We start from the raw sequence: 27,431 nt of genomic DNA, 5'->3' as shown, positions 1-27,431 counted from the left end.
TCTCATCCATTTTATGAAGTTGGGTAACAAAATGACTTTGCATGAAATGACTAAGTGAAGACTTGCTGCAGGAAAGCTTTGTCTCATAGTTCCTGAAGCTGACCTTAAAGGAGGTTCACTGCTTCACAATACCAAGAGTTAGTCAAGACAGGATGTTGCTGTGTAGGAACAGGAAGTGGGAGTTCTTCACTCTTTCCATTCCATTGTAACATCACCACATTACATCAGTAAGGTAGTCTTTGCATCTCGGCAGAGATTGTGGGGGCTTGCTAGGTGGCTGGCCAGGACTGATGTGAAAGCTCAATTTCAGACATGACATATTCCTGAGGTGGAACATGAAGCATCAGAAACATCCTGCTTTCACAGAGCAGTGGCACAGTGGAAACGACTCTAAGTAGAAGGTTCTTAGGCAGCAGATGACTCCCAGTTGAGTCAAGTATGCTTCTGTTTGAGCAGTTGCACAGCAGGAAAACATTATTCTTGTTATGCATGAAGACGTCCAAAAGGAGCAATAAGTCAGGTTTATAACATTTTCAACTCTTAGCTCAAGGGAAAGAATCGCAAAAGTGGGCTGACGTTTCAAAGGATGTACATGATAGTCATTGGCTAGCTGAATGTTCAATAATAGGAATAATTACAAAGAGAGAAGACTTCCCCCAAAAAAGCCATGAACTTATGAAATGTACAAATATTTGTTATTTGAGAGACTAGTATTTCCCTTTACTACCATACTGACTAATAAGAAAGCAGGCAAATAACTTTGAAAGCTGAAGTATGGTAGCTCATTTTTCACTTGTGAGATTTTCACAGAATTCCATTTTTTCTACTCCCGAATAAAGAAAATATAGTGCCTTCCTTCTTGCTGAGGCTGCATTCTCATACACACTTTCATGGGACATATTTCTGAGTAGATATACATAGGCAAGCACTGTCGGTAATTAAACAAAGAAAGAAAGTGTAGTTCTAACATTTGAACTAGTAACCAGAGTGTAGGTTAGTTTACCTACTTAGAATAACTCAGTAAGTAGAAAGGTCCAGCAAGCTCTTTTATGTACTATTAACCAAGAGGCTTCTCAAAAGGTTCTGTACAGGAGAGGAGAAGAGGGGGAATAGCAATTTGGGCAAACTATCTTAATCCAACCAGGGCTCCCTATACGTGCTCTCTCCTCCACTGGGTGCTCCATTTACTTCAGTACAGAGAGACAATGGGAATGTTTCCTAAATTTCAAAATTCACTGTGTTACCAAGAGCTTCCCAGTCAATAATTGTTGAAAAAAGAATTGTTGCTTGTATGAATTATTTTCAAACAAGAGTTATTTAAAGTCCCGTCCCCCCGTCCCAGTCCCTCCCCCCCCCCAAATCTCAATCCTGGAGAAACACTGAAAACATCTCCCATTAGCGGACAGGGTTATGATGTAATTGTCCAGTTCTTGCAGGAAGCAGGCTGAAATGTATTTGGCATGAGATTCCACACTCCCCCCCCCCCCATTTATATATCTGTGTCAGGTCCCAAAATCTTGACAGGCCCATAGGGTGATCAAGTTGCGGTCTTTTTACATTAGGGCCAAATTGTACAAGCATGCAAGCATCAACTGAAAGAGCCTTGTAATTTGGTCCAGTCAGGAGGAAGACAGGCATTCTAGTTTTCTTCAGTTACTGAAACTGTGTTGGGCTCTTCTTGTCTATCTCCTATGGTGTTTCTCGATCAATTTGCTATTACTGTGTAGGCTTCTGAAAGCAAGACTGTTTCATCACCAAATGATTTTTGTGAGAAGAAAATCAGGTTAATAAAGGGTGTTTATATGCTTTTCCTTCTCTTTCAATGCAGATCTATGGAAGAAGTGGGGTTTCTTTAGTCTATTCTAAACATATAGTATTTGTCTCCTATGCTGGTTGTTCAGTGCCCATGTTTAAATACTGCCAGCACATGTCACTCCTCACGACTGGCTCACACAAGTTGCTGAGGAACCAGGGCTGAGACAAGTTTAGCCTTGTCCAACCCATTGTGACTGGCTATTTCACTAACCAGGCAGGAGGTCTGGTCTAGAGGGTAGAGCCTCCATTTGCCTGAAGATAACATCCACAAGGTCGCCAGTTCGAGGCCACCGGCACCGTGCCACCTTGAAGCAGCTGACAAGCTGAGCCGAGTTATTCCATCTGCTCTGAGCGTGGGAGGATGGAGGCCAGAATGTGAAACCAGATCAGAAAGAAACATCTGAATGTTCTTGGAAGATAGAACCTTCTTTCAATTGTAAAAATCCCTACGGGAATTTAATTAGCCTGCCTATGTAAACTGCCTTGAATAAAGACCAAGAAAGGCAGTATATAAATACCTGTATTATTTTTATTATTATTATTATTATTATTATTATTATTATTATTATTATTATTATTATTATTAGTCTCAAGAAACTGACAGCAACCAATTGCATCTGGTCCGTCGCAGGCCTCTCCCTTAGCTTCTCATCCATTCATTCATGGAGAGAAATATGTGCTGTGAGAAGACTTTTGTGGCTATTTCTAGGGGAAGGGATTTCCCTTGAAATAGAAAATAGAAATAGAATATTAATTGAAAATTGTGACTGTGAAGAAGCATTTGTGGCTTGAGGGCAAGGGAACAGTTCTACATTGTCAGCTCATGGTTTTCAACCTATCACATTCAACCCAGCATGTGAGTCAGAACCACCCCACCAGAGTCCTCTGAAAAGCGCTTCTACCAGTACTGAAGCTGTGAATGAGAAAACACTCACAACCCACACCCTCTGTACAGTGGCTGGAGCACTTGCATTGTAAGTGTTTGTGCACTTACATTTGCAGTGGTGCTTTTCAGAGCATTCCGGTGGGGAAGTTCTGTTTCTCTTGCCGTCCTCACACCACATACCCATGCCTCCGCTCTAATAACATCTTCACTCCCAGAGAAAAAGGATGTACACATGGAAGCTTACCAGAATGAGCCTTCATATACCCTTCCTCTGATATTTTAGGTTCACAAACACCTGAAATTTACATTTCAAACAAGCTTCTTTCCATATTTTAATAAAAGCTACACAGGGTGCAGCAGTAGTTATGGTTCCTATAGACACTGGCAATTACGCAGAACAAACATGAGACGACAACTAACATTCAAGAGACAGTCAAAATGTCAGGTCACTACAACCGCAGTAGTACATCTGCTTTATTTTCCAAAGCTGTGCCATGAGAAAGCATGGGCTGAGTGGAGAGTTTGGAGGTCAGACCTCTATAGAGCCAGGATGGTGTAGTGGTTTGGGAGGTGGACTTAGACCTGGAAGATCCAGGTTCAAATCCCCCCTCAGCCATGAAGCTGACCTTGGGCCAGTCACTTTCTCTCAGCCTCACCTACCTCACAGGGTTGTTGCGAGGACAACAAGAGGGGAGCAGCTGTGTATACCACCCTGAGCTCTTTGGAGGAAGGGTGGTATAAAAATGCAATAAATAAAAAAAATAAAATATAGCTCAGTCCAATGCATGTTCACTCAGATGTAATTTCCACTGTGTTTAATGGGGTTGACTCCAGGAAAGTGTTAAATAGGTTTGCAGCCTTAGAGGACTCAGCGTGTCTGGATTGGTCAGTGGGGCTCAGCTGAGAGTATGTAAGAAAGTGCCCTTGGCCTACAGCACAGTCTATGAGACTTGCTGGGCAGCCAGAGTGCAGGTGGCCAAGGAGATAAGGTGCCAGGCACTGGCTGCTGGAGGCCCTAGTTCAAGGCACATATACATCAGTGTCTGTCAATGGACTGCTATCTGAACCAATGTTAAACATTGATATCACCCATGGACCAAAAAAAGTGTTGAGGAAGATGGAGCTGGAGACAGGAAGGGGATGGACAGAAAGGGCAACGTTCATCGCTCTTAAAACAGCAAGCATGTGGTGTTAACAGGGCTGCTGATAACCACCATCCTATGTAATTTGGGCACAAAGGGATTCAAATAGCCTCAAAATACTGTCCTCATTTTTAACAGAGTGTTTCAGTGTCAACCTTTAGCTTTGCAAAACCTTCACACTTATGTGGCAAAAAAGCCCTCTTTGCCACTTTCTTTCTCTGACTCCTGAATTGCAGCTCTCAAGCCACACAGCGTTAAATCTTTCCCTTCATTTCCGGCACCAGAAGCAAAGCCCTGCTCTCTTTCTGTTACCCTTATTTAAAATCTGTACCACAGAACTAATTCAATTATGCCATAATACTCAGTTGTCACATTAGGCTCGTATTTCAGGAATTCTTGCATTTTTCACAGCTAATTTGCTTCTCCAATTTCACAGAGGATTCAAGTAATAGTGCAGCTTCAATTGTTCATTGCAAGCACTGGGGAATAAAACCCAAAAAGGATTGCCTACACATCACTTCAAGGAGAGCCTGAAAATTGCTCCACAATGTTTGCCTCTCTCATTGGGAGGATAATGCGCTTCCATCCAAGCTGTTAGACTGGCTACAAATGCTCTACATCTGGTGTAGTATTTCCTAAAAATCCATTCTTGCACATTTTTAGGGGACTCGGAGAAAAGAAAGAGCTCCAAGGTCTCCAGTGTCAACTGAAGCCGAGTATTTTATCCACAGTGTGATTTCTCTGTCATCACAATGTCAAAACACCAGCCAAAATAAACCTAAAATAAAACATGGATTCATAGGTTTCTTGAGAGCTATTCTGCATACATTTATCAGCTAGGAGCAGGCAGGAAGGAAATATAACTCAGGCATGTTGTTTAATTCGTCTCTTGCTGAATCTGAGGTGACACATGTAGATTTGGATTTTCCAGCTCACTAATGGATCAGATTTCACAAAGTGTGGAGGGGTCTATACCAGAACACGTCCAGATCATGTCCTGAACATTCACTCTGGGTGTTTGCATAAAAATGCACATTTAACAGCATGTTTTTGTCATGGTATTGCACCAGCTGTTTGGAAAGAAATTACACAGAAAGAAATAGGAAAGAGATCTTCAAGTCGTTCTGCCGATCACACAATGCAAGCAGCAAGATCGGGGTTTGCTTGGCCCAGCCTGGAACACAAGAGTCTCCCCCTAGTGTGGGGATTGGAGTAGGGATGGGAGCTGGGCAGTCTCAGTGGGTTCTTAGGGCACCGGCACCCAGCCCTCTTCCTCCTTTGCATGTGGGCACAGTACTGACACCCCCCACCCACCCACCCACTCCTGAAGCAGTCTGAGTTCTACTGGTCACCATTTGGGATTGGGTAGGAATTTTTTGCTACTTGCCAAAATTGGCTGGTGGCTGGTAGCTTTTTCGCCTACTCCAGACTGTCGGGGGTTGGGGGTTTTTCCTCTGCCTAGCTAACATTGGTCACTTTATGCTAGCAGGTGGTGCAGGTTAGAAGGCCTGAACATGACCTTTAGGTGTGCACCTTGAGGCAGTAAAGGCAGGGAGGAACTCACTTCCAGTCCTCAAGGGCCCAGCAACATGAGGGCCTGGACGGGGCCCTGGCCGGGACTGTGGGGTCCAGCTCAAAGGCTCAGCAGCTCAGGGCAGCACTGCCCAGTCCAGCTGCCTCACCCCTTCACAGGGTTGATATGGATGAGCTTCACTGCCTGAGAAAGGGGCCAGGCTTGGAGTTGGGTGCACACCCGGCCCAGGGGCCAGATGCGATTCTGGTGCCTTTTGATGGTCCAGCCTCCACACCACAGGTGCTTTGCTGTCACAGCAACTGCAGGTCTCAGCCTCTTCTTCTGTACTCTCTTTAATTACTACGAGGGTCGCCCAGAAAGTAATGCACCACATTTTTTTTCTCAGCCTACAGTAATGGTACGAATGCGAAACTTTAGATATACATTATTTGAATTTTCAGGAATCCGCACACAAATTTTTGGTTTCTTCAGACAGATAGCGTAGCCGCAGCAGTGTTTTGAAATGTTGTCTGTAAGTGATGTACATTACAAGCAGCGTGTCGTCACTGAATTTCTCACTGCAGAGAAAGAAACTGTTGGGAACATTCACAAACATTTGTGTACAGTTTATGGAGAATCTGCAGTCGACAGAAGTACGGTTAGTCACTGGGCACAGAGGGCGAGGCCATTAGAAGGCAGTTCGGCAGAGCTCCAAGATTTGCAGCGTTCGGGGCGGCCATCCACAGCTGTTACACCTGACAAGACGCAGCTTGCTGATGTGCTCATTCGCGAGGACCGATGCATAACGACTAGGCAGTTGGTGCTGAAGCTGTCAATCAGCAAAGGAAGTGTGGATGCAATCATCCGTGCTCTTGATTACTCAAAAGTGTGTGCACGATGGGTTTCACACTGTCTTACGGTGGACCACAAATCTCTCAGAAAAAAACATTTCTTCTGAGTTGCTGAAACGTTTTGAAGATGAGGGGGAAGCGTTCTTGTCCAGGATTGTGACAGGTGATGAAACCTGGGTTCACGATTTTGAGCCCGAAACAAAACGACAGTCGATGGGATGGCGTCATCCTCAATCTCCACAGAAGAAAAAATTCAAAGCAACTGCTTCCGCCGGTAAGGTCATGATCACTGTGTTTTGGGACTGTGAGGGCGTCATACTCATTGATGTGATGCCAAGAGGCAGCACCATTAATTCTGAAGCTTATGTGAAGACATTAACCAAACTCAAGAAGCGCTTCCAGCGACTTCGGCGCCATAACAACCCAGGTGAATGTTTGATTCAACATGATAACGCTCGGCCTCACACAAGTTTGAGGACTTCGGAACACATCACTAAACAGGGTTGGACTGTGTTACCCCATCCACCCTACAGCCCTGACCTAGCTCCCTCAGACTTCCACTTCTTTGGGCCATTAAAGGATGCCATTCGCGGAAGACATTTTGAGGATGACGAAGAGGTGATTCGCACAGTGCAGAAATGGCTTCGTGACCAGAACAAGGAGTGGTACCGACAGGGCATACATGCCCTTGTGTCTTGCTGGAGGAAGGCCATAGAACTGGACGGAGATTACGTGGAAAAACAGGGAGTGTAGAAGAAACATCATTCTTTCTTGTGTGTAAGTTTCATTGTGTTCAATAAATAATTGTTGAAGAAAAAAAATGTGGTGCATTACTTTCCGGGCGACCCTCGTAATAAAGTGCCTCTTTCTCCCATGTCTGTTGTCTCAAGTGTTCATTGGGTGGTGCACAAACAATTGATTGCTGGTACCTAACATGGGGCAAATCTTTGTGCACCAGCAATTCAGCCATGGTTCATGAAACAGGTACTGCAGGAGAATGACTGCTGACCATCTTGGAAAATGGCAGCCACAGACTTAAGCTCAGGATATCTGCCCAAAGATACTCATAACAAAGCATGTCTCCTATGTGAAAACTGCCATCAGGCATGATATTGCTTTGCAGATCTATTATAGGAACACAACTATCTTTTCATATGAGCCCAGACACTGCCTAAGTGATGTACAGTGGCCCCTGCTCCACATGCAAACACCATTTGAGGTGACATCTGCGGCAAAGATTACACAGTTTATCCAAGGAATAACTTATATGATGGGGTTATTGAAGCCCCATGTACATGCATGAACTGAGGGGTGATTTTTCAGAAGAAAAATGGCCAGGGGCAAAAGAAATGCCCTTGAGGGCCAGTCTGCCACTCAAAGCAGTCACTTCATCTGGCCTCATGGATGGGCTGGCCCTGTTAATAACATAACAGGCTCAGGCCACATAGATATAATGTGTATTAGATATAGTGTATTGGTTTCTTTTTTTGTCACAGATATTGTTCTTGGCTTTACAGCAGGTTTTTCTGATCACTGCTTGTGGAATGTGCTTTGAATCATTTGACAAGGAGAGACGTTACCTGACTCAGTGCTGAAATGGCAGGAGAGAATACCCCTGCTGAAATTTGCAGGTAAAGGCACTGGATGCATCACAGGGAAAGGAGCAGGCTGCCCTAATTTAGGCTTCTTAGAGTCTGCTGGAGTTTACATTAATCTCATTCATTTTTAACACTCTTGATCTTGTGAAAAATACTGCTTTTCTAAAAAGGTCAAATAGATAGCTGAAGGGCCTCTATGGATCACACAGTGTCTCACAATGATGAACCACATCCTATTTTTTTCCCAGATAGCAGGAATCCACTTACAGGTTTTCGATATTTTTTTAAAATGACTCTTGTTCCTTGCAGATATTGCCCTTTACATGAAACAGAGAAACCACACAATGGCCTTTTAAAAAGTCCAACACAGAAAAGTATTGTGCTCTCAGATATAGTCTAACTCTAACACTGTAAAGTCATGTACATTTTAAACTATTGTGTAGTTTTGTTTTAGACAATGTCTGGAAACCTTGGAAAATTGTGACCACTAAGAATATACAATATTGGACTAGATGGACCAATGGTACTGATTCTCTAAGGTTTCAATAGCTTGTTCCTTGAGACCAGAGAGAGCACTTATGGAACTGAGAATGTGATGCAGCCGAATTTTATCCAAGCAGGTTGAACTATGGCACGTTCATGATATTCACTTCCAATGTAAGACTCAATTTATGACCTAGTTCAGATCCTAATTTGAATCAACACAATCAAATGTTAGACTGCTTCCTACATTTGTTCTGCCTGCCCAAAAAATATATCGTAGATACTCAAGTATAAGACAATCTCACAGATAAGTTGAGGGCAAGTTTTGAGCAAAAAATCATGGAATTTTCCACGACCCTTGGACAATTTGGGGGGGTTAAACTTTGGGGGGGGTGTCAGTCTTGTCTGATTTTCCTGAGACCAGATCCTGAAAAATAACCTTCCAGTAATTGTTACCTAAGACCTGTACAGTCTCTAATTTATTAAAAACTTTAGTAAAAAATCAGAAGATATATTTTTATTCATTAACTTTTTAAATTCTGATCCTAACAACCTTTTTGTAAATACCATCAGAGTAAGTGCACAGTAAACAACATTTAGTAGAACCATTAATCAAATTCTTCTTTAAGGTGCCTTGTGTGTTAAGCCAGAGGCTCTGCATATAACATACAACATATAACACATAACTGGGAGTGTGCAATTCAATTCACAGCAGAGAAACAAGTAACAAGGAATGAGTATAAGCAAGCACAGCTACACAAAGTTGCAAGCCAGTTTACTCAGAAGCAGGCCTCATTGCTTCCCATGGGTGTTATTCTTAAATGGAAGTGCTCTGAATTGTAGCCTTGGACTTTGTTTCGAATGGAAATGAGGATTACATCTTAGTGTTTAAAAAACCAGACCACTTCCAAACATTTGCAAAACGGAACAAGGGTGCAGAAGCATCTGCTAAAGAGAATGAGGCTTGCTTGATTTAAATGGAAGCCTTGAGCCCTGGCTTGCTTTTTATTTCTTGGGTGGAGAATAAAAGGTTAACTTTGGCTGCAGCATGTCCTGGAGAGGTTACCATGGAAACTAATAGCCCTCTAATTATCTCTGCATTGTCCTCTTGCTTGTCTGAACAGCCCTGACCTCACAGATAAGGCAAGGAGGTGATCTAAGCTTGATTTATTGGCAGCAATTTCTTGCCTTATAGGTATAAGGCAGCAATTTTCAACCACTGTGCCACAGATGCTCCACAGGTGTGCCACAGGAATTTGGGGAGGGTCATTTATTTGTAGGGAAATCAGGGGATTTGAGCCCCCTACCAGCAGCGTAGTTTGCATTGTCAATGGTCAAAAAAAGGATGGTGTGCCTTGACAATTTTAGCACCTTGTCAGTGTGCTACGGAAGAGACAGCAGCTATGGAAGCCAGTGGAGCTTCTATGGAGACCTGCTTTTCAGTCTTACCTTTCAGTAGCCCTATTCTTATGTTACAATAAATGCACATACAATCTTTGTACAACATATTAAATCTGGTCCTGAGCTACTGGGCAGTTTTAGGGACTCCAGAGTGTGAAATCCATTAATAAGGAGGGCAAAAATGTTACCCCTGCTTTAGAAGACAAAAACAAAACAAACAAAACCAGAGGATAGGAGAAAAGACTAAAGGAAAAAATTGTTTTTATGAGTGTACAATTCTTATATGCTTCCATTCAAACTTTACAGTCCATTCAATATAATGCATCACTTCTCCCCATATTCATTCTACTGATTTCATATTGTGTATTTGTGTTTACAAATTATTGCACCAATTACATGGCCCATCTTGGACATCATTCCTCCTTAATGAAGTTGCCTTTGTTTTTAGTATCCAGTAATTGTGATTTTCTCTGGCTGCCTAAACTACAAAGCTGGTTGGCAACCTTCAGCCTCTAAAGGCTATGGTATAAGCACCTGGTATTCCCAAGCAGTCTCCCATCCAAGTACTAACCAGGCCTGACCCTGCTTAGCTTCCAAGATCAGACAAGATCAGGCACTGCAAAGCTGAGTCATTACATTCTCTACCACCTGACCTCTAGGTATCAGGAGGCCACTCTGTTTGCAGTCCCATGGTTTGAAAAGAAACCATAATCTGTGTTTTCCTCTCAAGTGACCCAAGGCCCAATCCTATCCAATTTTTGCAGTGTTGGTACAGCCATGCCAATGGGGCATGCAGTACATCCTGTGGTGAGTGCACAGTCCCAGAGACCTTCTCAAGATATGGGAACATGCCCCAATGCCTCTCATATCTTCAGCAGCCATTTTGCTAACATAGAACCAAGGAGAGTAAGGGAGAAGGAAGAGTAGAGGGGATAGGATCCTGGTGCATGCCAGTGCTGCTGGGATGCACCCCTCCCTCCCCTGTTCCACCCCCTACCAACCCCCTCTCCACCCATACACTCTCCGAGTTCCCCTCCTTGCCCTATTCCTCCCACCACAAGCCCCCACACCAGCTAATCTGTGCTCCTGCAAGGAGCTGGTAGCAGCAGCAGGCCATGTCTGCAGCAGCATATCTCAAACTCAGGTTTCCACCAGGGTCCACAAACTCATCAGGAGATGACCAGGACTAATACAATGTACACATGACCATGGATCCATACAAACACATAGTTATCCACACATTTGACACCTGTTCAGTCAGCACAACATGTGACTAGGTCTACTATGCCAAGCTGTTTGTTTTGGGTTATGAATAGCAGAATCTATTCACGTTGCTATTCAGTGGACTTCAAGAACTTTAATTACTTTTAAAAGTCATGCATATACAACATTTCCATTCTATTTTAGTGCCTTAAAGCATTCCTTGTTCCCAACCCTGCATTCCTTAAGTACACATAACTCTCATTAATGTCACTGGAAATTTTAGATGTGTCCTGAATGTCATAGTGCCTCATTAATGCATGAATTAGTGTCTTGACCCTGTGGCTATTTGAGCCAGATCCCAGTTCCTGAACAAGACCCTTCAGTGTGAAGTGGGGGCTCAGAGGAGAAGGAATGGAAGCACAAGTCTGATGTGCTTGAAATATATGAAGAACTTTAGCAAAGATTCCCTTAAAATATCTTTCTTGTTGAATAGAAAAAATCCTGCATCTGAATGTTGTAAAGAAAACACCTCAGGCTTGAATTTCTAAACTGGTTCTATGTGCCATCTGGACAATAAATGTCTGTTGACGGGAAGTGGAAACTTCCATTTCTATGCATCCACAGAGCCATGTCAGCAGCCGGGTGTCGTATAATCAGATAACTCAAACTGGAAATAAAAACATACAATCAACAAATAGACCCATTCCTTATTGTATGGTACCCAACACAGATGGGGACTCATGACTCGCAGACTCGACCCAAGTCTTGAAAACACACGTTTTTCACATGGCAACTCAATTCATATCTGTCAATGACTCGGGCACTGACTCATGACTCAGGGTTTTACACAAAGAGTCATGACTTGTAGATGCACAAGTCACAAAGTCTTGTCATTTTGGGCCCAGGACTCAGTTTAATGTGTGTGCTTGCTTACTATTTTTTTCACCACTTTGGCATTGGCCCAAAAGACTTCGTGAGCTATCCAGAAGACCGCATACAAACCAATGCAAGCCGCAGACTTGGTGGGAGGAGAATAGGTTTGCTCCAGGAGCCAGCGGCAAGGGGGGTGGGGGGGTAAAGGGGAGGAGGAAGACTGCACGAGGCTAGGGGGAAGAACCAGAAGAAGGTGGGGGCAGTCAGGACACAGGTGGACGCAAGTTCTCTTGTCAGTCTTGGTAGGAATGGATGATTGATTGGCCCAATGGATGGCCTGATTTTTTTCTCTGGATGAGGGAGGGGAGAAGGAGGAGTCCAATGGTAGGAGAGGGGTTCCAGCAATAGAAAAATGCCTGGATAGCCCAGGGAGGGGGCTAAGGAGGTGGACAAGTCATGGGGGCGGAGGTGTTTCCTTGCAATAGAAGAGTAGGAAGAACTGCAATGGGACATCTGAGTAGAGCTGCAAAGGATTGGGTTGTAAGCCTTCCAGGCGACCCTCCCTCTCACCTGCCGCTTCTGTCCCCTCAAGGCACCCATCCCCTCTGCATTGCTGAGCTTTGATGCCTCCCTGTTGGCCCATCCATGGCATGTTGTTCAATACTCCTTCTGAGGGCAGAATCAGGAGTCTTGATGTGAACAGGGGAGTCGTCGCTGTTGGTCGGGGTTGGTAAGGAACCAATCGCTTTTTGCACTGCACTGCTAACACAGGCCAACACACATTTTGCTTCCTTAAACGTTACACCAATTCCTGGGTATATTTGGGGTGCCAATTCCAAAAATAGCATCCGTTTTGCCCTCTCACGTTTACTTTTGGAGACACGGCATAGCCTCTTTAGTGAATGGTTCAAGCAGCTTCCTCATGAGGAAGCCTACACCATGGCTTCCTCATGAGGAAGCTGCTTGAACCATTCACTAATGAGGCTATACTATATCTCCAAAATTAGATGTGATGGGGCAAAACGGATGCCATTTTCGGAATCGGCACCCCAAATTCATATCAAACCACCATAAAGTTTGGGAAAAACTCTTCTGACCCTCAATTTTGTAGGCCTGTGTAATTTGAGCTTTTGTTTACATCAATGAAATGAAAAGGGTGGTTGAAGTGAAGGACTTCACCACATTGCTAGCAGGGGGAAGGTGGGATGGGAACATCTGGGGAGTGGTAAATGGGAACTCCGATATACGCACCCCCCACCAGCCCATCCGTTATTTCTGCAGAGCTGCACCTGACTCACAGCTTGACTTGCTCTTTGGAAAGGCTCGAACTTCAAAATGACTCTAAAAATACCTCTGGATAAGTTGTGATGGCTGCCCATTATGACTCTTTTGTGGTTTGAGTCAAGGGGGGGGGAGAGACTTGGGACTCAACCTGCAACTCAGTGTTGTGGCTCTGGCATCTCTGGTATGCAGACTCATTGAAATTAATAAATGAAGGGGGGTGGAGCTAACTTTCAGCGAAGTTGCAGTGAACTTTGGGGGTTCCCGAAGAGACTGCGAAATAGATATGTTTTCATGTGCCTAAACAACTAAGGCACGCTTCGGTGCCAGGAAGACGGTAAGAAGAGCTGAGAGCTTGAACGGGGGTCCTTAGAAACAGGCAATTTCAAGGATTTCTCTCTGTTTTGCTCTGTGCTGAAGTATATCTATCCCGGGCGCCATCTTTGAGAAGCTTGGAAAGCTGAAAATCCATCCTCCCATGGCCTAGATACAACAACATTGCAGCGAAAAAAGCTATTAAGAGTGAGTGAACTTGGCTCGTTAAAAAGTTTTATTGAGAACTGTAAGTAAGAAGTCTGGAGGAGGAGGAGATAATTCAAGATTATTCACGCTGGCCCTTAGTCACCTAGGGGGGGAATAGGTGAATTGGTATTTCCCCTGCTGGAGTAAGTGCAAGATTATTTTTTTTTAATGGTATGTACCAAAGAGTAATAAATAAGTAATCTTCAACGAAGGAAATAAAGTTTACCTTCATTTTCCCAGCAAAAAGCCTTTATTTAAGCCTGGACACTGCTATTTTTGGTTTCGGTTTCTCAGCAAGAGGCGTGAATTTTTTTCTTTTTTTTTTCCTTCTTTTGGTCATTTAAAGGCATACTAACCTAATTTGATTGTGGATTTGATTGACTTTTTTTGGATATAAAAATCTGGAAAGTAGCCCTGGATACAAAATTAGAGAGTAGCCCTGCAGGAAGTGGCTCGAGTTGGTGTTGATGAAAATGGCTTTTGAAAATCTAAAAGATGATCGTGAAAGCCAGGCCTTGTTGGTGGACTTTCTGATGAATTTTAGAAGAAAAATGGAGCAACAAGTCAGAGAACTCTCTGAACAAATTGGGCAAATAAGCTCCTCCCTTGTAAATTCACGGGAACAGATTATAAACAATAGAGAAGAAAAAAGAATGGATCAGATGTCGGGTGAAGTTAAAGAAGTGGAGTATTTTGAAATGGGACACGAGATGGAAGAAGCAATTATCATAATAACTAAGAATCTTAAGGAAGAAAAAAGACGAAATGTCCAGAGAGCAAGCTGTCTCAAGAAGAGGAAGAATTTATGGATTGAATTCAAGAATAACAGAATGAAAAAGAAGAAAGAAAAACAGAGGGGGGGACTTAAGAAGAAAAAGAAGAAGTGGAAGAACCAGTAGGAGGACTAAGAGGGAACACCAATAAGATAGAGTACAAAGTAAACAATAAGAAAAAGGGCAAAATGGTTGAATAATAAATAGAATTTTTTTAAATTTATTAAATTAAAAGAGATGCAAATGAAATATTGAAATATAAATATTGTGGAAATTAAGTGGTATTAAGATAAATGTTGTATTAATTAGATTAAATTAAAGTGGATGAAAAGGGAATTTGGAATATAAGTATTGTGAAAATTAAAGTGGTAAATATATGAAATAAATTAGATGGAATTGTAATTTTGGAATATAAGTATGGTGTAAATTATAGTGGTATTAAGATAAATAAAAGGGTTATTTGATAAAAAAGAAGGTAAATAAAATAAATTATAGATGTCAATTTATTTTGGAGAAAATATTAAACCTGTATTTTGGGTTAATAAATATGTGGTGGATAAGCGAAGTATAATATTATTGTAATTGGAGATATTTGTTTTTTAGATGTGATATTAGAAATTAAGAATCAGATAAGAGATTGTATTTTAGAGGTTAGTTTAGTGGTAAAAAGAGTTTATAAGTAAAAATTTGAAGCCTTTTTTGTACCTTGGCTCAACGATCTCCGACACTCTTTCTCTCGATACCGAGCTAAACAAACGCATCGGTAAAACAGCTACCACGTTTTCCAGACTCACAAAGAGAGTCTGGTCCAACAAGAAGCTGACGGAACATACCAAGATCCAGGTCTACAGAGCTTGCGTCCTGAGTACACTTCTGTACTGCAGCGAGTCATGGACTCTTCACTCACAACAGGAGAGGAAACTGAATGCTTTCCACATGCGCTGCCTCCGACGTATTCTCGGCATCACCTGGCAGGACAAAGTTTCAAACAACACAGTCCTGGAACGTGCTGGAATCCCTAGCATGTATGCACTACTGAAACAGAGACGCCTGCGTTGGCTCGGTCATGTCGTGAGAATGGATGATGGCCGGATCCCAAAGGATCTCCTCTATGGAGAACTCGTGCAAGGAAAGCGCCCTACAGGTAGACCACAGCTGCGATACAAGGACATCTGCAAGAGGGATCTGAAGGCCTTAGGAGTGGACCTCAACAAGTGGGAAACCCTGGCCTCTGAGCGGCCCGCTTGGAGGCAGGCTGTGCAGCATGGCCTTTCCCAGTTTGAAGAGACACTTGGCCAACAGTCTGAGGCTAAGAGGCAAAGAAGGAAGGCCCATAGCCAGGGAGACAGGCCAGGGACAGACTGCACTTGCTCCCAGTGTGGAAGGGATTGTCACTCCCGAATCGGCCTTTTCAGCCACACTAGACGCTGTTCCAGAACCACTAGACGCTTTCAGAGCGCGATACCATAGTCTTTCGAGACTGAAGGTTGCCAACTAACAGTTATGGAAAATGATGTATAATATGTTATAAGAGATATTGAAGGAGGTAATATTGTAATCGGAGACTTCTTTGTTAGATGTTATATTAGAAATTAATTATTAGATAAGATAGATTTTATTTTAGAGATTAGTTTAGTGGTAAGAAGAGTGTATAAGTAAAAGTTTGAAGTGGTTTTTTTATGATGGGATAGATAAGGTTAGAGGAAAAATATGGAATGTTAAAGTACTAACCAGTTGGGTTAAAGAATATGATAATTTTTGTATTGATTATTAATTTTGTGTGGATTAATGTTTGTTGTAATCGATGGCCACCACCCTCGTGTGTAACCTATGTAGTCCTAGCCCTAAGTCTATCCAATTTTCCTTACCTGTATCTGTAATAAATAAATAAAGCATTATTAAAAATAATAATAATAATAATAATAATAATAATAATAATAATAATAATAATAATAATAATAAATGAATTTGCCTATGGAATCATTTGAGAGGAAAACAAGAGGACTGTCATGCTGTCTATACATCCACATGCTCAGCACGTATGTTACCCAGAGAACATAGCTGTAAGTGAAACAACTGGGAATCTTGGTAGGTGTGGCCTACTGAACTCCGCAAAAAGACATGCAAACCAGTAAGGTGGGTTTTAATCCTAGGGCTGGAAACAAAAGAGCTCCACCCATCCATATCAGCATGAGGAAAACACCCAAAGGTATTGCAGATGAATGTTGTCTTAAAAATGGCCTGGAACACTTTGAGCTTCACCAGTCTTTCCAAAGGAACTTTTCCTTTTCAGCTCTTTCAAGAGAATTCAGGATTTCTGTTTCCACTAACATAGGTAAAAACTTAAAGCCTGCTCTTCCCTGAAAGAGCTGAATAAAGGCATATACCATGACAAAAAAAGAATAGTTCCCATTCCAATGTTCAATATTCTTGAATTTCTGCCAATTAAAGAATTCACAGCACCTTTGAGCATCTCCCTTTTGGTTTTGTGGTGGTTTAATGATGTTCTGAGTCTGGGGAACTGTTCAGGGCCTACCATTTTCTCATTATGTAGATGCTGCATCCCAGGCCTGCAGTTATGGCACAGAGCCCATTTGCACATCCTGTAAAATCTTTTAAGAAGACCCTCCTGTCCTGTGTGTCCTCTCTCCCACAGGAGTGTGATTGGCAGTAGTCCATGAGAAAGCGTTCTTGGTGGTGGTTCCTGAACTGTGGAACTCCCTGCCCTGAGAAATGCAGCAAGCTCCCTCACTGTCAATCTTCCTCTGTCAACTAAAGCCTTGCACAGGGGGAGCACAAATGCCATTCTGTATGGCTTTCTCTTGCTCTGGTTTGTTTGGAGGGTGGAGGGAGATGTGGCAGGGGAGGGAACGAGGTGGAGGGGTGCAGGAACGACGGAGCTCAGCTCCACTGGATCCGGAGTCCTGCGTCGAGCCTCCCAGCCTGACACAGAACTCAGTTACTCTGCATCAGCTAAATAGCTGGCGCAGAGTTGAGTAGCCCCACTGTGGGACTACTTTCCTTATGCAGGGGAAGGAGACGGAGGTCCCCTTCCCCTGAGGAGCACTGGTGGCTGCCCAGCGTGCTCAGAATATTGTGGCAGCCCAGCAGCTAAAGATTGGGCAGTTATGCTGTTCCTTGTAGCTGATCTAGTGTATAAGGGCATTTGTCACTCATGTTTGAACAATGTACACACGTGCCATACACTGCTATGTGTGACTAAAACCACAAATCAGGCAGAAATTTAGACAAAAGGTAGAGAAAAAAAGCTTTAAAGAAGCAATTACTTTTCCATTCAGACCATATGATTGTCATCGTTGGGATGGGGGCATGGTATAAATTTGTACAGGGCCTGGATAGATTGGTTCTTGGGCACTATATGTACACCATCTGACCAGCATTAATTTTGAAGGGGAAAAAAACCAAAAACAAATAAAAACCTTTCCCTGGGAATATGTGGCAGAATACTAAACATTAAAGAGAGCAACACATAACAATTTAAACTCAGGTAGCCGACCCCAGGAAATGAGTTCGTGAAATTAACAGCATAGCTTGAATTACATCCGCAGGAATCTCAATGGGCTTCAGGGGTAGTTTTGTTCTTGACCAATTAATTATCTCATTGAGGAAGGCTTCCCAATGCAAACAGTAATAAAACATAAAAGGATGGGATAGGTTTTAATTGATTCTCATAGTAAACTGGAGAAAAATGCTTTCATGGATGCTATTCTGAAGAAGAATAATTGGCTCATTAACCGGAGCTGTATCAACTTGTTCTCATTACTAAGGTCAAACAAATAAAAAGAAGTAGTTCTGAAGAACACAGTGTTCTACATAAGAGAGGGTAAGGGCTGCAGGTGTCAGCCCAAGGGCTCAGATAGATGCTTTCTACATTCCTACCCAGCTGCTTTCACACTATATCAAGTGTGTAGGAAGCAGTCACAGAAACAACTCAAGACCTTTTTGTTACTGGGAGGCAGGAATTCCAAACGGGATTTGCCCACTTCAACCTGTTCCCACTCCACATGTGATAACAAAAATATATGGGTAACCCAACCTCAGCCAGGACTGTGCTGCCCTTTATGATAGCAGAACACAGCTGGCCATTTTAGGTCTGCCATTGCAAACAGCAGCAGGGCCGGAGGCCCACTGCCTCATCCAACTATCTCCGGCTGCAAAGGTAAGCTGGCAGCTGGGGAGAAGCATGATGGGGGTGGGTGAAATGGGGCAGGGATGGGGAGGAATGGGGCAGTTTCTGGGCGGGGGGGGGGGCTGGCAGAAGGTGGAACAAGAAAAAGGAGTAGATCTTGGCAGCACTGGCAGTATCAAGGAGAAATATTCCAGCCCTCCACTCTTCTCTACTGCTCTACCCCCTCCTCTTTGTTCAAATCCTACACACAGAAGAAAAAGAATGCAGTGTGACTCTTTACACTGCTGCAAAGTGGAGGCAGCCCACAGGGGAGAAGCAGCAGTGGCAGCACTTGACAACCTACCTGAAGTGCCCAAAATCTTAGGCTACCTAGACTCTGCTTCCTTTTCTCAGCTGGAGAAGAGTCATCTTCACCAAGCTCTCAGAGATGTCTCCTTCACAAACACAAAGAGATGCTCAGCTACCAGAGAAGCCAACTCCTAACCACTAATTCCTATTCAATGAAGCATTTACTGACCATATTAAACTCTTCACCACTAATTTGTGTAACAAAGGAATGGTCAGCCCAACAGAGGCATTTCCATGTTCTTACATAGATCTCTTTCTTCCAATGCCATTTGTGTCCCAAGGTTTTACATAATAATTAAGTAAAGTAGAAGGAATACAAATGTATTAGCCACAAACCCTATATAATCATTACCCAGCACCCCCCAATAAAGACACAGGCAAGGGTATATGGTACAAAGGGCCACTTTATTAACTATTTAAATATACGTACTTCAGATTGCAACAGGGCCTAACAAATAAGTCATGCGGGTTCTACATGGGGGAAACGGAGCTGCCCGTCTACTTCCCCCTATAGTGATTTGGGCGACCACACCAGACTCTGGGCAGCGTCAGTACAAGCCTGCCGCCCCCTTCATTGTCACCCCGAAGGGGCAGGGTGGCAGGCTAGCTCAGGCCACCCGAGCGAACCCGCGGTGCGCCTTTACCACCAGGCCGAGGTTCATCCAGCCTGCGTCACCCAGCCGGGAATGCCAGCATGACCAAGCGTGGAGTCCACCCGGCCCTTGCCACCCTGCGGTGTACACCGATATGACCTTACCTACCCAAAACCCACACAACACCTGCCTAAAGTGACCAAGAAGACCTATGGAAAACCCCCATTCCGCCCCTAACTCCGCAGTCCGGGGTAGGCAAAAAACCACCAACCAATGTGCCAATTAGGCTGATGGCAAAAATTCCTACCCGGCCCCAGAAGGCGACCAGCTAGTCTCGGACTGCCAAAGGGTGGGCGGGTGGGTGAACGCTGCCTGGTCCCGACTGCGCGGGCTTCTCTGAGCAGCCTGCACGTGGCCCCAGACCAATTAGCCCCCAGCCAATCGGCTGCGAGGCTGGCCCTTCCTGTGTCTCGTGCGGGGGCAGGGTAAATGCCGGTGGCGTGCTAATACACGTGCCACCAGAATTACCCAGCACCCCCCAATAAAGACACAGGCAAGGGTATATGGTACAAAGGGCCACTTTATTAACTATTTAAATATATGTACTTCAGATTGCAACAGGGCCTAACAAATAAGTCATGCGGGTTCTACATGGGGGAAACGGAGCTGCCCGTCTACTTCCCCCTATAGTGATTTGGGCGACCACACCAGACTCTGGGCAGCGTCAGTACAAGCCTGCCGCCCCCTTCATTGTCACCCCGAAGGGGCAGGGTGGCAGGCTAGCTCAGGCCACCCGAGCGAACCCGCGGTGCGCCTTTACCACCAGGCCGAGGTTCATCCAGCCTGCGTCACCCAGCCGGGAATGCCAGCATGACCAAGCGTGGAGTCCACCCGGCCCTTGCCACCCTGCGGTGTACACCGATATGACCTTACCTACCCAAAACCCGCACGACACCTGCCACCAGGGGGGTCAGCCTAGCGCTTGGCCCCACCGCCCCACACGGAAACAAATTTCCGCAGGCCCTGTTGCAATTCAAGAAGAAAAATATAACTGCCCAACACCGAAAGGTGTACTCCATCGCTTCTGAACAATTGGGGCGCATTATAGCTGATGCCTGGGTGATAAATGACACCGACTCCGTAAAGGGGTATCGCCCACCTCACATATGAATTTACCTTCTTCCTAGCCAGTTCAATCTTTTTAACATCAGAGGCATAACGCCAAACACTGTGAGGCAAGAGGTCAGACCATAAGATGACCATCCCGCAAAATGCTGATTAATGTGGAGAATATCACTGTAGGCCTGAAGCCTCAAGGACAGTGTCGTCCTCTGGCCCAGGTCGTTCTCTCCCAAATGTATAACGACGATGTGAGGCTGGGCATGGGCATGCACAAACTCATAAAAAGCAGGAAGAAACTGATCCCACAGCATTCCCCGCCGTGCAACCCAATGCACAGTAGCCAAGGAACCAAGCTGCAACTGCATGCCAAAGCTACTGGATGCCGCCCACTTCCTTGCCCAGAAAACGATGGAGTGGCTGAAGATAATGACCCGAACTGCTCCCGCCCTAGAACCTGTGGACAGGAAAAACAGGAATCACAATTCCAGAAACATGCATCACTTAACCATATAGCACCTGGCAAAGCCAGTGCAAGTGAGCACCCAACCGCTGTCACGGGACGAGCCCGGAAATATAGCATGCAAAACAGGAACATGTGGCACTGCCACTATAAACTTCTGGCAATGCCAGTACAAAGAGCGCCCAACCGCTGTCACGGGACAAGCCCGGAAATATAGCATGCAATACAGGAACTTGTGGCAGTGCCACTATAAACACCTGGCAATGCCAGTATAAAGAGCGCCCAACCGCTGTCACAGGCCGCGCCTGGAAATTTCTGTGGTATCTGCATCACCCCTCGCCCCTACCACCAGGGTGAGGGGGAAATAGCTGAGCAAATCCCGCTCAGTGCTTGTAAGGCTCTCTGACGTAATATTTAAATGCACAGGAGCGCTAATGGCCAATCCTCTGAATGTCCCGGGCTGGGAGGCCGCTATCAGCTGCAGCTGATGCAGCCCCAATCCTCAAAGAGTGCAGGCCGTAATCTTCCGCCGGAAACGCAAGGTCCGCCACTGCCCTGCAAAAAAGGACTCTAAACTGGAAAAAACATAACAGGTTAGGCATCAACATGGCAGAACAAGGCACCCCGAACCGTAGGACATGCAGCCAAACAAGACTGAAGTGTCCTTACTGGGCACAATGCTAGACTCTGTGCCAGGCCCAGTCGCACTTTAAAACCCACCCCGCACTGGTCGGTTTCCGAATGACGGAGGGTGATAATGACCACATCAGCTTTAATAACTCGTACATTCTGGAGCCGTAAGGCTCTTCCAAACTTGTCGCCCGCTAAGGCACATAAAACCTCACTGGGGTGGGTGGAAGGCACCAAATAAATAAATAAATAAATAAATAAATAAATAAATAAATAAAAATAATGCTGACGGTTCTAAACAGTAAGGACTCATAAGGAGTTGAACACAGCACCGTAAAACAATTAATTAACTTGACTAAAATCCCGGGAGTAATGGGCTTACGCCGGTCGGGCTTAGGGGGACAGATTTGCTTAAAACCCTCGACAAACTTGCGTACCCTAAATCTGTAATAGCATCAGCAAAACCTGAGGCCTTGGCACAGAATGACAATGCTGCCAAGTACACTGATAAAGACTCAAAAGATACATTAATACCCTGCAGGTCTAAAGGAACTGCATCCAGTGTTCTGGCGGAAGAGGCCAGACCTGGGGTACAGCCAGGGCAGACCAAAAGGCCTCAACTTCCCTTGCCTCACTTTCATAGTTGTGATGGGTAGAAAGTGCGAGCGCAGACAAAATTTACAGGCTGCGCTCTGCATAGCCAAGGGTCCAAAACCAAAGGGGGCATCTAGTCGGTTTCCCACCACGCCTCTGGTGCCAGCTAACGAAAACGCTCTACCTGAAAACGAGATGGGGCGTCCGCTATGCTGTTGTCAAGACCCCGGATGTGCCTGAAAAACAAGGTGTTAAGCATAAGGCAATGCAAAACAAACACCCTTCCCAGTCCCATTACGCGTGGGGACCGGGACGCCTGCTGGCTGACGATAAAACCACAGCTTGGTTGTCGCACGAGAAACGCACGGTGGAGTTGGCAAATTCCTCTGCCCATAATTGAACTGCCACCACCAGGGGGACCAGCCCTAAAAATCATGTCTATGGTAACCCCTTCTGAAACCAATGTATCTGACCAAGGGGCGGAACACCATCGCCCTCTAAATAACTCCAAATCCAAAACCACCCACAGCATCAGAGTGAACCTGCAGCTCTGCCCGAAGTAAACACTCCTGCTGCCAAAAGGATACACTATTCTAAAACTCAAAAACTGTAACCAGATTACCAAATTTGCCTTCATGTCCTGGGTGATCTGCAGGCGATGGTGAGGCTTCTAATACCTGCCATGCAGGCATGCAGCCTCCTCAAAAAAAGGCACAGCAGGGGGAAAATAACCTGCAGGCAAAACCAAATGCCCCACGAAAACGTACAAATGTCTCAAGGACAATTTCCAAGCCTGGAGGCCAGCACTAATTAGCTGCTGCAGCCTAACCAACCTATCGCCAGGCGGCCTACTGCACTGCTGTATAGTGTCTAATTCAATATCCAAAAACGTAATGGTAGTTGCGGGGTCCTCAAAATAATAGACCATTGAGGCGGGTCGTGCCCTGCACACCACTAACCACTCCAAAAAGGAGCCAAATTTTCCGAGAGGGCACAGGAAATTGCGCACCCGTTGGTGGCACTTTATCTAGATATAAGGAACCATTAAACTAAAAACTAAACAAACAAAAATCATTGGGGTGGACGGGCAAGAATCTGAATGCAGACACAATATCCGACTTGGCCATGAGTGCGCCATGGCCACAGTCACGTACCACCCCGATAGCTTGGTCCAAAGAATATATCGTAATGAACTAAGGTGTGCAGGGATCCTATCACTAACTGAGCCCCTGTAAAGATAGGACAGATGGTGAATGAGACGGAAGGTCAGAAGGACCTTCTTGGGAACTACACCTAAAGGGAACAACTGAACATTGGGAAACAGAGAAGACTTAAAGGGGGGCGGCACCAGACGGCCAGCTTCCCATTCCCTATCTATCTTAACTTAAACTATCCCCTCCATACCCTTGGTCGACGGGAGATTCCTGGCCCAGGTAGACCCGGAGGGAGGGGGCGCAGGAATCTGAAATCCCTCATCAAAACTTCAACTAACGATTGAGCATCCTAAAACTTCGGACACCCCCTCAAAATTCAGCAGACACCACTACTCTAATAAGGGTGGGCCACCTTTTCAGCTTGAGGGGGCTGACCGCCCCCCACTTTGGCCTGCCCAGCTTGGAGCCTGGGACCCCCTTAAATCCTGCAAACTCGGGGCACACTGACACTGAGTGCTGGCTGTTGCACTGCCTGCAGACATGTGCAAGAGTGCAACCTGCCTTGCCGCACGCCCCGTGGAGTTAAACTCATAGCAGGAGCGGGGGGGGGGGAGAATGCAACACACTCCTGACATCCCTGCCACTGGCCCAGCTATGCCCAGAGCAAATGCCCACTATCGGATCGATCGCCCAAATTGGACCGGGCCGGTAGATAATTTGAACCCACAATTCGTGTTGTGAAACCTACCAATTGAGGGGCTAATATCCAGGTACTTAAAGCGCAGCTGCCCATGCTGGCTGCATTTGAATAACTACTGAAGCATAAATAATATATCCGTTCAACCCATTATTCCAATTCTTATTAATTTTCTGCCTTTGACCCACTTGGGGGTCAGGCACTGGGTTTTTCACCTTCAAGGCTGGCTCAGGTTCCTCACGCACATCAGCACATAAACTAAACACATCAACAAACTCGCCTCGCTAAATTTTCTTTAACTGCAAAGGCGAGGTGAGCACCCAAAGGCAGGGCCGCATCCCCATAGGCCACTCATGGATGCTCACTGGACCCTTCCATGGCTCCCTGAGAGAAAACGCTATACGGGACATTGGCATTAGGAGCGAGGCTTTAAGGGACACTGGAGAAACCCTCATTGGAGGCATAGGCCCTGCCTGGGACTGGTGCTCATCAGGGTCCCACGCCCGGGCTTGCACAACCGGCGGTCTGGCTGCAGCCTGTCGCTCCTTAGGCTCCTCCAATGATTACTCTGTAAGAGAGGATGTGTCTTAGGTTTGCCCCATGTCCCTTTCTGGTAGACCCCCTGGGGAGAGGAGCACCTGATGCGATGCCACCATCACCTAAACTCTCCTTCCCAAAAGCCTCCACCTGTGCAACCAAAGCCCACAGCTCACCGGTATTATCCTCCTCATCTGAGGAAGAAATCAGTGCGAGCTAGGGGGGGGGCCTTCCCCCCTGATTTCTCATTCATCTTGGGCATATAGACATCTCAACAAAACCTGGGGGGGGTGGCAACTGCCAGCCACTTCTCACCCTTCCAATATATTTCTATTAGAGAAATATATATATATATATATATATATATATATATATATATAGTATCTCTGAGAGCCCAATCCTGTGCATGTCTACTCAGAAGCAAGTCCCACTATAGTTAATGGGGCTTACTCCCAGGAAAGTGTAGACAGGATTGTAGCCTTATTTATTCATTATGAACTCCTTATTTTTTAACAATTATTAATTAACAACAATTGTAAATTTTCATTTTATTAATAGTTCCCCCACAAAGAGGGGAGGATCAAGCAGGGGGTTTTGCAGTGAGTACTGCTGAACCGTGCTTCACAAAGCAGTAAGCCCCAGCTGAACCAACCTAGGATGCACTCGGGGCACAATCCCAACCAGGTCTACTCAGAAGTAAGCCCCATTCTATTCAACGGGGCTTACTCCCAGGAAGCGCGGCGAGGGCTGCTTCAGCTGGCTCCACTCCAAACCGCCCCCACCACTTCAGCCAGCAGCAAACACTGCCAGCCACTCACTCTTCACTAATGTGGGAGGCAGGAGGAACACGCGCGGGTTCGCGCAGCCTGAACAGAAAGGGGAAATTGCCCACAGCCACCAACAATCTTCAGCAGCAGGCAGGAGGGCGAGCGGGAGCCGTGCACATACACGGAGCCTGCTGAAAGGCAGGCAACCCGCGCCCCGCAGTCTAACCCAGCGAGCAGGGAGCTCAGGCAGTGCGCTCCAGCAGGCGCAGCCGCAAGCAACAGGCTTGCTACCCCAGCCGGTGGCGGGAGCCCGGGTCTTATGCCCACACAGCCTCCGCAAGCCTTACAGGCAGCAAGGCGCCCCGCTGTCAACCTAACGAGCCAGTGGAGACTCAGGTCGGGCTCAGGCACGGCTCTTCGCCCAAATGGGGGAGGGGGGAGGGAGGGCAGGACGTAGCTACAGCCCAGCAGCTGCCAAGCGAACGAGCGAGGCTCTCAGTCCCCGCTCGCCAGCCACCAATCACGTCAGCCACCAACCAAACAGGTGGCGCAGGAGCTCCAGCCGCCCGCACACGGCCAAGGGGAGCACAGAGTCACCCCTGCTTGAAAGCAAGAAGGAGATCTCTCCAGCTGCACTAAGCAGCCTCCGCCCAATGCTGCTCACTGCCCCCCAGGTGGAACCCCTAAAGGGCAGGTGGGCAAGCAAGGCTTCACAGCTGAGTCGGCTGAGCTCAGAGGCCACCCCACGTGGCCTTCCATCCGGGAGCATCACGCAGAGGTCCTCCCTTGAACGCTGCCTGGTCCCGACTGCGCGGGCTTCTCTGAGCAGCCTGCACGTGGCCCCAGACCAATTAGCCCCCAGCCAATCGGCTGCGAGGCTGGCCCTTCCTGTGTCTCGTGCGGGGGCAGGGTAAATGCCGGTGGCGTGCTAATACACGTGCCACCAGAATTCTATTGCTTGTGAAAAACATTACATAAAATAAAATTGGAAACCATTCTTTGAGTTTTTGTTTTTGATTTTTTGTTTGTTTTTTAAACTGCATGCCTCTGCCATATACCTGGGCAACAGAATAAACAATCAGTAACAGTGCCATGTTGCAAAGAATGGCAGTTAATCTAAGAGACACCTGCAGATGTTCTGTTCTCTGAGAAACTCTGCTGTATATCTTTGGAGGGTGCCTAACTTCATTTTTTTATTTATGAGTGTAGTGTCTCTTTGCTCACTTGGGTCATTATTTTTGGTGTACATTTTACAGTCTGTTTTTGCAGATGGTGTGTGTACAGCCAGGGCACTAGAGCTGAGTTAGATGGTGTCGTGAAAAAAGGCTTCCCACAAATATTTTGCAGTGACTACCTGAGGGAGGAATATAATGTTCAAAGAATAGGTGGAAGAGGACCAGACTTCGAAATGAGTCGGGGTCTTTGAACCAGAGGCAATAAGCACGCACACAAAAACCCTTTTATTATTCATGTATACAGCATCTTTGGTACACACAGTTCTTTCCTCCTATCCCATTTACCCTCACAGCCTTTGGTAAGGGCCTAAGCTTCTATGCCATGCATGAAGAACATGAGGTCCAAATTGGTACTTTTATTAATTCATTCATTAAGAGGAATGCTTATGAAGGACAATTTTACTTTTTTTTTTTTTTAAACAAAAATCTGTGTGGGTCCCAAATATAGATTGGGAGCATGGTGTATACTACAGGAAAGGGGTGGCTTAACCTTTCCCCTTACATAATATTTTGACTGCTATTTGCCCATGAAGCAGCTGTTTGGTACATAAGAATTAGTGCAAGGTCAGTCAGAAAATCGAGAGTTAAGGTATGATTTGAAACCATGTCTCTTAGGTCGAAGTCTTACAACACAATCCTACGCATGTTTACTCTGAAGTAAGTCCCATTATGTTTAATAGGGCTTACTCACAGGTATGTGTGTATAGGATTGCAACCTGAATGTGCTGTCCACTGTCTTGCTTATGGATATGGACTCTTTTCGCTTAAAATCAAACACAATACATACATAATGAAGAATTCAT

Source organism: Tiliqua scincoides, chromosome 1, assembly GCF_035046505.1.
Source record: "Tiliqua scincoides isolate rTilSci1 chromosome 1, rTilSci1.hap2, whole genome shotgun sequence".
Taxonomy (NCBI): Eukaryota; Metazoa; Chordata; class Lepidosauria; order Squamata; family Scincidae; genus Tiliqua; species Tiliqua scincoides.
Note: the sequence above shows the minus strand (reverse complement) of the source record.